The 11545-nt window shown below is 41.0% G+C and overlaps 1 non-coding gene across 1 annotated transcript; it reads left to right on the top strand.

Annotated features, from left to right (window-relative positions):
- The first annotated feature begins 4928 nt into the window (after nucleotides 1-4928).
- Trnah-gug (transfer RNA histidin (anticodon GUG)) lies at nucleotides 4929-5000 on the top strand. Its single transcript has one exon. It is a non-coding gene; the product is annotated as a tRNA-His (tRNA).
- Nucleotides 5001-11545: the final 6545 nt, after the last annotated feature.

Genomic DNA, 11545 nt, shown 5'->3' with positions numbered 1-11545 from the left:
TTTAAAGTACTGGGGATTGAACCAGGAGCTCAGACTTGCTAGGTAGGAGCTCTGCCGCTGAGCCACATTCCCAGCCCTTCACTTCTCTTTCTTAAAGCTTCAGGGTCTTAATGCAATGGGAAGAGAAATGCGGTGTGGTCACTCCTTGGTTTTCCATCATTAGGCAACACCTCTCCCCGCCCCATTCCCCTTTCTCAGGGGGTCCTGTTGCCACCCCTTTCCCTACACACAGAGCTGTAATTCTCCGCTGCCCCAGGCTTTCAGCTGTCCGTGGGGCTCCTTGTTTTTGTACATTATCCCTAATGGATCAGCCCCCACCCCCATAAGGTTTCTAGATAGGGGCCCGGCCCCGCAGACCATAAAGGTTAGGCCCATGGACTCCAGAGGGCTGTGTCGGATGAGGAATTCTTTCAGAAAGCCTTGCATCTGGAGTTTTCTAATAGTGCCTTCAGGCAAGAAAAATTAAAATTAAACCACCAACCAACAACCCCTCCCCCCCCCCAGCCCTACCATTCCAGCTTTCCCCCACAGCAAGATTTCTGACTTGGTTAAATAGAATTCATTAATAAGAAAGGGGGAAAATCACTCCAGGCAGTTTACTCTTGAAAATGTAAACTGTTAAAACATTTTGTGGTTACAAGCATTCGAAAAATCATGTATTTTCTCTAGTGTTTTGTGATTTCTCGGAACCAAAGATTTTTCTGATACATGCAGAAAACCTGAAGGAGATGGTCACACGGAAGAGGATTCAGCCTTCAGCGTATTTATGGTGGTGATGCGCCTGCAAGTTGGAAATGTGGAGCTACCCTTGACTTGAGCTTTCTTTGCTTTCAGCTACCTTATTTTTTTCTTCTAAAAATACAAATCATTCCCTGGAGTGTGGATGGGGTGTGTGCCCAGTGAGGCAGGAGGGGGGTGTGGGTCCCCTTACATGCACCAGAATGTCCAGTCTTTCTCCCTGCCCCCCCCCCCCCCACATCTCCAGCTCTCTGTCTCTCATAAACACAATCCTCCCTGGGATGAGAGTGGTGTTCTAGAAAGAACCCAAGAAAGAAGAGACAGGACTCTGGGAGGAGGAGACTGTGGAGCCTTCCTTGCTGGGGGGTTCCCAACCTGTCTTTGTCTGAAAACCGGGCACGGGGCCAGCCTCAGCCCAGCGGATTGCCGGATTGCCGCTCTTGGCCTCCAGCCCAGTGATGGATCTGACTGTCATTTCCCCACCCCCAGTGAGGCAGGAGGCGAACTGAGAGGAGGGCTGGGGGGAGAGAAGAGAGCTTGGTCTGGGAAGAGAGGGAGGAGCGGCGACACTGGAGACAGGACTCAGCTGGGAGGTGGGGACCCATCCAGTCTGGGGGGGCTCCCCTTGTCAGTCCCTGCTCCTCTGCAAGAATCCATTATGAACAACCAGGGAACGTGACAACTCCATCAGAGGCAGAATATGGTAGTCAGGCGGCAAGGCTGTTGCTCTAGCAATGAGACCTGTAAACGTCAATCTTCTTTTTAAAGACTCTGAGGAAGGAAGTCAACAGTCGTCTTTGGAGAGGAATTCCACCGTTTAGTGCCCCTCACAAGCAAGAAATTCTTGCCATCTTTGGATCCCTTTGCTATTCTAGTTTGCAACTATTTTGATCCACAATGTTTGCATGCACTTGGCTTAGATATTAGCAATTTTTAAAATAAAATCACACTGTATTAAATATTATTTAAAAAGAAAAAGATTTTCTTCCTTACATTCAAAGGAAACCACTCGTCCAACAGACCAATCTCTCTATGTACTTAAAATGTGTTACCATAGGCAAGAAAATAAGGTTGAGGACTTTGGAAGTGGACAAGCTTCTGTGAACTTAAGAAAAAAAAAAAAAAAAAGAACAACAGCTATAATAGCTGCAAGACTCTCTGGCTTTGAATGTTTCTTTTTTCCTCCAAAATTTTTACACTGGGCTATTGTTCATGAACCTATTCTCTAAATTACATTTATGGTATGACAGAGACATAAGGAATCTGAGAACTCATCTAGTCCAGTGGCCCTTACTTTTCTAATGTGGAAATACAGATTCAGAGAAATTAAGTGACTAACCCAAGGTCACACAGGGGGAGGGTTGGAGAAAGTACTAGAATCTAAAAAAAGCAAGCCTCTCTCTCTTCCTCCCCTCCCTCTCCCTCTCCCTCTTCCTTTCCCTACCTGCTCCCCTCTGTCTTTCTAGCTCACTTCCTCTCTCTCTGCCTCCTTTCATCTCTCTCCGTCATCATCATGCCTTCCCTGCCTGGATTAATTAAACAATTTGTTTCTCAGATGTATTCAAATGAAATATTTTTTCCTGGATATTTGTACTAAAACATACTAAAACCAAATGTCAAAACATCATATTAATTAACAGGAAATTGTTCTGATGTATGCAGTAAGAGAGAACTGAAAGCACTATTTCCAAATTGATTGTGCCACATAAATTCAGAAAAATATGGGTCCAACATATTGCCTTGACCTACTCTTGCAGGCTTGCACTGTGTTTTACAATCCTTCAGCTAGGACTCCGTTTTTCGGGTATGCCCAGATGTGGCACAAAATGGAAGCTGGGATCATGATCGTTAACCCAAGCATGTGGGAAACCAAGGAGAGGCTGATATGATACTCAGCTGGCGGATCATAGAAAATGGTAGAACCAGGCTGCACTTCGCATCGCAAAATAGGCAGTAAAGTTTGGACAAAATGATAGCCAATGATTTCCAAATACCCAATAATAGCTGGTCCATGGGTAAAATATATGGTACCCCAAATCCATTATTCTCTCTCTAGAGATTTGACCCCCAGGCTCCACTGATCTGAAGAGATTTTAGTTGCTGGTTCCAGAATTTCAGAGCTCTCTTTCCTTTTGCCAAGTGATGAGCCATGAGTTTGTGAGAGTAGCTGTCTCCTTTGCCCGGGTCCCTGAGTGAGGAGGCACAGAGCAGAGCCCTGCAGTGGACATGAACACAAGCAAGAGAAAAGACTTTCTTATTCTAAGCTACCAGGATTTGGGCATCACTGCACAGTGTGACCTAGGCTGACAGATGGGACATGTGACATAATTTAAGGAGTGCAATGAAATATGTTTATGTAAATCACCATAATGTAACTAACATTTCCATTAGTACTTACTATGTGACAGGCCTATTTTAAGTTGTTGACAGGCACTTACCTACTTCATCCTCCTAGCAGTCCTGAGAAGTAGTGCTATAATTATCTCCACTAAATGGGTGAGAAAGGAGGCAGAGAGGTTAAATAAACAGCCCATGTTCCCCCATTTAGTAAATGACAGAGCCAGAATTTGAATCCACACAGTCTGGTTCCATAATGTGGACTCTACCAGTTGATTTAAAAAAAATATTTTTAGCTGTAGATGGACACAATACTTTTATTATATTACTTTTATGTGGTGGTGAGGATCCAACCCAGTGCCTCACATGTGCTAGGCAAGCACTTTACTACTGAGCTACAGCCCCAGCCCTACCAGTTGATTTTTTTAAAATATTGCTTCTCTTGTTGTCTGTTGGAAAGTACCCACTGCAGAAATAATGAAGGTGCTACACAAACCACTGAACTGCAGGAAGGAACCATTTCCTCTTTGCCAACCAAGAGATTTGCTTTGTCCCTTGGTACACAGTGACCCTTTGCCAGGCTCACCCTTCTGTTCCTGCTTGGGCCAGAGAACACTTTGTCTTGAACCTGCATAGTCCAGGCAGGGCTCAGGGCCTTAGGCAAGAATCTTCTATATGACCCCGGGAAAAAATTTATTTGTGCAAATGTGAAGGAAGGTAACAGGGGCTATAGGTGATTGAGGGTAGTGTGTGAGTGACCCTTTGTGTCTCAAACTTTTATCTTCAGAGATATGCTCCTTCCAGAAGCTCTGGAGCTGATGGCCACCAATCAGGTCATGGATTAGGTTCTGGCCACCCACTCTCAATGCCAGCAAGCTCCAGCTGCTCCCCGGTCCTCCCTGTTTAGAGGGCTTAAAGGAGACACTCTGATAACAGGAAAGTTTATGTTGTTTCCCCTTGAAATGCACATGGCATAGAATGCTCAAGCTTCTTTGTATGATGGGTTACCAATGTCAATGGGAAGCTTATTTTTGAGATGAATGTGATTTTAGACCTATATACTCAAGGTGGTGTGTTAGCTTCAAGAATTAGTGGGTTTGGAAGGTGCCTCTTGCTCAGTGGGGATTATGTTTATTCTTTGTCTGCTAGGAGAAACTAGACTTTCTGATGATCCTGAGTCTCGGGGCATTTTGTTCTTGTTGTATTTTTTTTTATGGCTGTATTACCAAAACGTATGGAAATAAGGCTAGGAACAAAAGTAAAAATATACACAAAAGAGGCTTGGATATGTTGTCATTCAGTGCAACATAATTGGTGGTGGTAGGGGTGGAAAATCTATACCCATTATTAAAATTAGAGAGACTGAGTTGGGCACAGTGGCACATGCCTGTAATTCCAGCTCCTTGGGAGACTGATGAAGAAAGATACCAAGTTCAAGACCAGCCTCAGCAACTTAGTGAGACCCTGTCTCAAAATAAAAAATAAAAAGGGCTGGGGATGTAACTCAGTGGTAGAGCACCCCTGGGTTCAATCCCTAGTGTCAGGGGGTGGGGGGATGTAGGAAGCATGAGTCAACAGACTAGTGCCTCTCAGTCTTTTACCTTGATTACCATTTTTTTTTTTTTGGACAGTGAATCCTTCCTATTAAAATTTTCCCAATCCTTCAAGAAGAGAATGTTGATTTCATATTCAAGCACTTTGTAAGTTTTCTTCTAGAGATAATAAAAACTCAACTTCTTTTTCCCAATATTAAGAAAATGTACATACTTAGGCAATAGATGGCAGTGTTTCCACAAATTTTAATACTGCAATGGCTCTTAAAGAAAGCTTAGTGCTCAGCTCTTCCATAGCTCGCCGTGATCGTATAGTGGTTAGTACTCTGCGTTGTGGCCGCAGCAACCTCGGTTCGAATCCGAGTCACGGCAGGAGGAAAGCAGGATTTTGGAAGAGAACAACACTGCTCCCATAGTATATTGCTTCTGAACACCATTTTTTTTTTTTTTTTTTTTTGCAACCAGGCAGAGAATAATGAAGATCAATAAAACAGAAACCATTACACATACTTTAAACTTTAGAAATATGACATATGCAGAGTGGCTTTAGTAATGTGCTAATCCTGTTGCAAGCGTGTGGTGTGTGGGTTTTTTTTTTTTTATTTGCATTGACGGATAATATGATAAAACTGGAGTGTAGTGGGCATGTAATTATTATTAATTACAACTACTTAAGCTCTGCTTTGAGCAGACTCGTCAAGTCTGCTTGCTTTTGAGCCTTGCCAGGGCTATACAGTAATAACAACCCTGAATTATTTGGAAAGATGTCAGCAGTAGATGTGGAAATCCTGTTTAACCAGGCATGAATTGTTGTTAGGAGGTTTTTTTTCAGGATGACAGAGAGAAAATGAACTGTCCCTTATCAGTAATTGCAGGAAACATTTTGTTTCTATGATATGAACTGGCTGTAATTTAACTTTCCTGCATCATTGGATAATGTAAGAAGCCAGTTGTTGCTTAAAACGAAAATCTCTGAAGTGGGCATTTGGGTCTGATAAAGAGCATATTGTAAGTAGACATTGGGGCTCAAGCAATAAATAATGTCCATATATGGTAAAACTTTTTAATGCCATTTTCCAAAAGACTGGGGTTTGTATTGTAAGTGGCTAAATGTTGAATTAATGTGAGTAACATGGCTTTAATGGGCTTTTCTCCAGGACTTGAAAATATGGACAATACAGCCTGATATTTTATAGCCCTAGCCCGCCATGTTTAACAAGGGCTCACTGGAACATGCCGTTTAATGCCTCTAACCCCTGTCTCTTGGATGGCTTCACAGTAACTCATTTTTGTTATTTATGTAATAATAAAAACTTTTCAAGTAAAAATATGTGCAGAACTATCATAGAAGATGCTTTTTAATGCCACTAACCCCTGTCTTGTGAATAGCCTAGCAATGGCTCATAGTGGTTACTTATGTAATACTAAAAAATTTTTCAAGTAAAATATGTGCAGGATCTATCAAGTTCTTTCAGAGCCAGTGAATTATCGGAAATAATATTCTAGAAAAACTAGAATAAATGTCACTTCTCCCTTAAAAAAAAAAAAAAAAAAAAAAAAAAAAAAAAAGACCTGTCTCTGATTATGGAACAAAGAGATTAGTCTCAAATTACTATATTATGAAGTGAGTGAAATGGGTTTATTATCTCCTCTAAGACTCACTTTCAAGACCATTTTCCACTCTGAGGTCTGTCCTTCCCATGACTAATTCCCCAACCCTCACTCCTTCCATCGACCCTACAGATTCTTCCGCCCCTTTTTCAAGGGCCTGGGCTGGGCTCTTCCTCAAGGCTACCAGCCCTTCTCAGCTGGCTGGAACTAATCAGGCTTCAAGAGGACAGCTGAACTACAAGTGTCCTTTAGTTAAAGCAGAATAAGCCCATCCATAGTTATTTATATGTTATTAAGAGATTGAAAACGCAATGGAATACTCATTTGAGGAAGGAGTTTGTGTCAGAATTCAGCGGTAACAAGCCACAGAAACACAGTATGTACCAACCTAAAGAAAGCCATGTACCCAGGCACAGGTAAAGGGGGCTTCAGAAAGATCCAGGTTATTAAAGATGACCAGAATATACTCTATTCATCTCAACCCATAGTTCTTTATGAATGTTACCATTATTCTCTCACAAAACTTCTATATGGCATGAAATATAACAGTCAGCAGCAATTCCTGCTCTTCATATCTTAACTACTGCTTCCAGTGGGAGACCTCCTTATTAATCTTCAAAAATCCCAGGGAAGACTGTAATTGGTCAGGTGTACATCACTGAACCAATCAGCTATGCACTAGGGGCTAGACTCACAGCACAAAAGATATTAAGGTCTTGAGGCCAATCCCAGAGTGAGAGAATTACCAGCCCTGGAGTCACCTCAATCATTTCCCTTGGAAACTTTCCCTAGTACATAACTAGACCACAACATTTGGTGGCTGTGCTTCTACAAACTCACGAGCTCAACTTTCACATTATAAGCAACTTTTAAAAAGCAGGGTGGGTGAGGGTGTCAGAATATAACAATAAGTCTGGACTCAACTTTGAGCACAGGGACACTGTTTAAGCAACTGCTTGAACAAAGCGAATATTTATTTTCTTCTCTGTCACTGCCAAAAGTGGACCTTTTGCCCTTAATGACTACTCTCCCAGGGAAGAGCACAAAATCATCCTGATTACCAAAAATATTAAGTTGAAGATGTGCAAGTTATCTAAGCTTGTATAGTTGGGGGAATGGGGGAGAAGAAGGGATATAATGGTGATAATTTAAAAAATAATACACAAATAAATAAATAAAGACCACTTTGTACTTTGACACATAGTAGAATTGCAACAAAGGCCCCTAAATAGAGATGCAACAAATAATGTTTACCATAATGTTTATTATTCCAAGATACATCATGACCTCATTTGACATCCAGCCTCCACAGGTAGAAACTCCAGAGTGAGTTTCCATTAGGAAGAAGGCTCTATGCCATGCATTTCAGAAACTTAAAAAAAAAAAAAAGAAAGAAAGAAAGAAAAAAAAAAGACTCCAAGCCAGGGGCAGCAGTATCCACTGAGTGATGGGATCCGTATTGGAGTTTGTAATCCCAGTTCATTCCTTCTTCACATGGTTACCATGACTGAGGGGCATAAAAATCAAGTTATTTTCACCAACAGTTTGTTGACATTGAATTTCCTTCTTGCTGTTGTTAAAATGTGTTGCATTTTTAATCTGACATGAACTTTTTATCAGATTAGTTTTCAGAAATGTTAAAGCCCAAGTTATCTGAAGAAATTAATTCTAATTTTAATTATTAACATTGAGACACCATCTGCTTTTAATTTTAATTTTTGTTTGTTTTCTTTGTTTTGAGACAGGGTTTCCTAAGTTGCTGAGAGTTTCTAATTGCCTAGGCTAGCCTCAAACTTGCAATCCTCCTGCCCTAGTCTCCCAGTTTGCTGGAATTACAGGTGTGTGCCATTGCATCTGGTTGGCTTTTCATACTTGTAGAAGTGTTTTACTAATATCTCAACAGACCCCCATTATTATTTCCATGCCCCCATTATCTTCATTTTACTCATTTATTTTTCAAACATTGTTTATATTTTATAAAAAGTCAATACTTGCTAATGAAAAAACAGTGTGACTATGATATAATCTTTCAAAAATCATCTCTCCAAAATGTCAATTGTAAAGCATTGCAGGGAATAGGTAAGCCAAACTTACAATCAGATTTCCTGACAACTTGTTAACATTGATGATAAAACATTAGAGCAATAGCAGAATCCTAATTTTGGTTGCAGGGTTTTGACAGTTATTGTTTTCAGTGACTTTGTAATCCCCTGGATTTTTATTCATTCAGATTGTGAAAGCACTTGCTCATTGAAAAGTCAGAAAAGCTTCTTTTTTTTTTTCCTTCCATTTTCCTAGGAGTCAACTACAATGGCAAGAAGATGTCTTAATTTGCTGTCTCGTCTATAACTTTATGTCCCTCTTGTTGGTGTACCCACAGTGGCCTATTAGAGTCTGTTCAAACAAGATATTTTTACCTATGTTAACTGTAATTGAGTGCCTGAATTAAAGATTCAGAACTACATATGCTTGCTTATTACCCTAAGTTATGGTTTTAGCTAAATGCTTCTTTCTTGTTCTCTACAATAGTGGAGCAGAGCTATCTCATTAATCTTCACCATTAACATATTTGAATGAATAGGGTTTCTATTCCAGTATTTTCTATGCCTATTTTTTAGTGAGCTTTCATAAATAATTGACATTTATTTTTCTGATCAAATCATAAATTGAACAACTCCAAGTGAATTAACTATAATAATAAGTACTTTCTTATTTGAAAATAAACCTCTATTTCATAATTATGAAAAGCGTATTTTATTTTTATGCTGTTAGACGCCTATGCATAGAAAATGGGCAGGGAGGTTGATGCTGCCAACACCATTGTTGGGGTGGCGATCCAGAGATCCAGTTTTTTTGGAGCAGCTGGTGGTGACTGTGAAAGGCAGGCTGAAGTTTGGTCTACAGGCTCAGGGCACTCTGCCTGTGCCAGGGCCTCTGCCTGTTCTAAGGTGTTATTGCTGATCTCAAGAAATCACCCTGAAAGGTGGAAGATCTGTGGCAAGGCCTGGAAATATGGGTCTTCCAGAAAGGGAAATTCCCACCAAAAGCTAAACCAGAGAGAAAGCCTAAAGAGATTGGCATTAAGCACCAGCTCTGCCTCTTCTGACTGCTTGACTTTGACCTTGACCTGTTTATGTTTTGGTTCCTTACCAAACCAGAGCGATTTCAAGAGTTAGATAAGGTAACAGGTGTCTGCTGTGAATCCCAAAGACCTCTGTTCCCCTTCTATTCCTTCTTTTCGGAAGAACATAATCTTTGTTCTTTGTTGTTTGTGTGGATTTTCCAGCATACAAAAGTCAACCGGGGGAAGAGGGGGCGGGGGGACCCTTGGATTCAGCCACTCTGATTGGCAGCACCTTTAACAAACTCTTGTGTCATTTGACTGAGGGCGGAACTGCAGAAAGGTGATCTTGTGTTGCCCAGTCTGTCCCAATGAGGAAGAGCTAGGCAGAGAGGTCAACGTCAAGCCGACTCCACGATAACGTAAATGGCCACTAGATGGCACTGCTTATTGTTGTTAAGCAAAGACAAGGGGCTCTTTTCCTTTTTTTCTCCATGGGTTCCTGGCCCCGGGTGTCTGCCCCTGGGATCCTAATCATAGCAGAACGCCTCTGTTCTTGGAAGGGAGGTCCTATTTTCGGCACATTATCATCAAGATCTGAAGACCAAACAGACTCCACCTTCAATTTGGGGGAATTACCTCAACAGTGTTGTCTTTATCCAGAGGTGATTTTAAAAGAATATATTGTATTTGGATGTCAATGTTCAAAGGCTCCAAGGCAGAAAATTCCATTTCAAAAGAAAGTGTGATTAATGAAGCTATATAAATCCTGTAGAGGCTGGAGCAATTTCAGAAATCACACCATACAAATCAAAGATGCAAGTTTTTTCTACATCCTCTCTCACTTTCTCTTGTTCTTATTTCTTCACCATCTCAACCTTTTCTTCCCTCTTTATTTTTTTGCATTTTCTTAAATATAAGTAGCTCCAAAATCCAAAACAGGAGGGAACTTGATCAGAAATCCTAGCTACAGCCTAGCTTCAAGCTTTGGCCCCAGCTTCTTCTCATTCTTCCCTGGGGAGATCCAAAGACAGGGTTGAAACTGTAACAGTTAGCTCATAATTTCACTAACTGCTTATGAAACTTGAGTTAATTCTGGAATTCCACATAACCCAGTCTCACTTAAAGAGAAAATTGAATTAAAGAATAATGTAGAACTATACTAAAGGTTTTCTAGGAGAGGTGGTGTGGGTATTTTAGAGACTGTCCCATAAATTTATTTTTTTAAAAAATCTCCTTTAGAGATTTCTCTGTCTCCTTAAACTTCCCACTTATACCAGCTGCCAAGTGTGCCCATATTATTCTCCTGGTTTTGCATCAACCACTCTTCTCTTACCTTCTCTCCTACTACCTCCTGTTCAGGCTCCCCACTCCCTGCTAAGCTGGGAACTCCCTTGTGCCCTGAAGGCATTAGTCTCCCCAGCCTAGTCTGCCTGTGACTGCTCCCACCTATGAGCCCTTTTACCCAGAAAAATAACATAGTATGGTACAGTGTCCTCAAATATAACGCCCTACAGTGCTACCCGAAGGTTAAGCACATCAGTTCTGGGATCAGATTCCTGTGTTTAAATTTAAGCTCCACCAATTACTTTGCTGGGTGACCTTGGGCAAGTCATTTGGCCTCTGATACCTTGGTTCATCCATGTATCCAGTGTGGATGATAGAAGCATCTGAAGAGTTGATATGTGGAGTGAATGAGCTAGCCTAGGGACAGCACTGATGAGAGTGTCTGGTTCAGAGAAAGTAGAGTACAAATATTCATTGTAGCTATTATTATCATCATCATAATTATTACCATTATATGCCAGGCATAATGGCAGATAAAGAGAATATAAGGGTTTATAAAAATAGACAATATCTTTGCTTTTATGGAGCTTTTAGGCTAATGCAAGAAACAGATAAGTCACCTGGCACTTGCAATTCTGTACAAGATTATAAAAAGGAAAGCTTCCCGTTTGATAAGAGTACACACAGACATTTAACCTCTAGTTGGGAGTCCAGAGAAAATGTCCTTTAGCACTGAGACCCCAAAAGGGGAAAGATAAGTCTTTATACAGACAACTACTAGAACACTCAGTTCTTGCTTTTGTAGGAAGGGCAAAACAGAAAGGCGAGCCTTGTTGCTAGTTCTTCTGGGTCTGAGTGTGGCTGCAGTGCCACCTGGGGGGCAGTTAGCACTGTTTTTGCAACTTAAGTGTTCAGCAGCTGTAAGAGGCTCCAAGATGGGAGGGTAGGAAGGTCTTTG

Source organism: Marmota flaviventris, chromosome 13 (genome assembly GCF_047511675.1).
Source record: "Marmota flaviventris isolate mMarFla1 chromosome 13, mMarFla1.hap1, whole genome shotgun sequence".
Lineage (NCBI taxonomy): Eukaryota > Metazoa > Chordata > Mammalia > Rodentia > Sciuridae > Marmota > Marmota flaviventris.
Note: the sequence above shows the minus strand (reverse complement) of the source record. Positions and strands in the feature narration are given on the sequence as shown.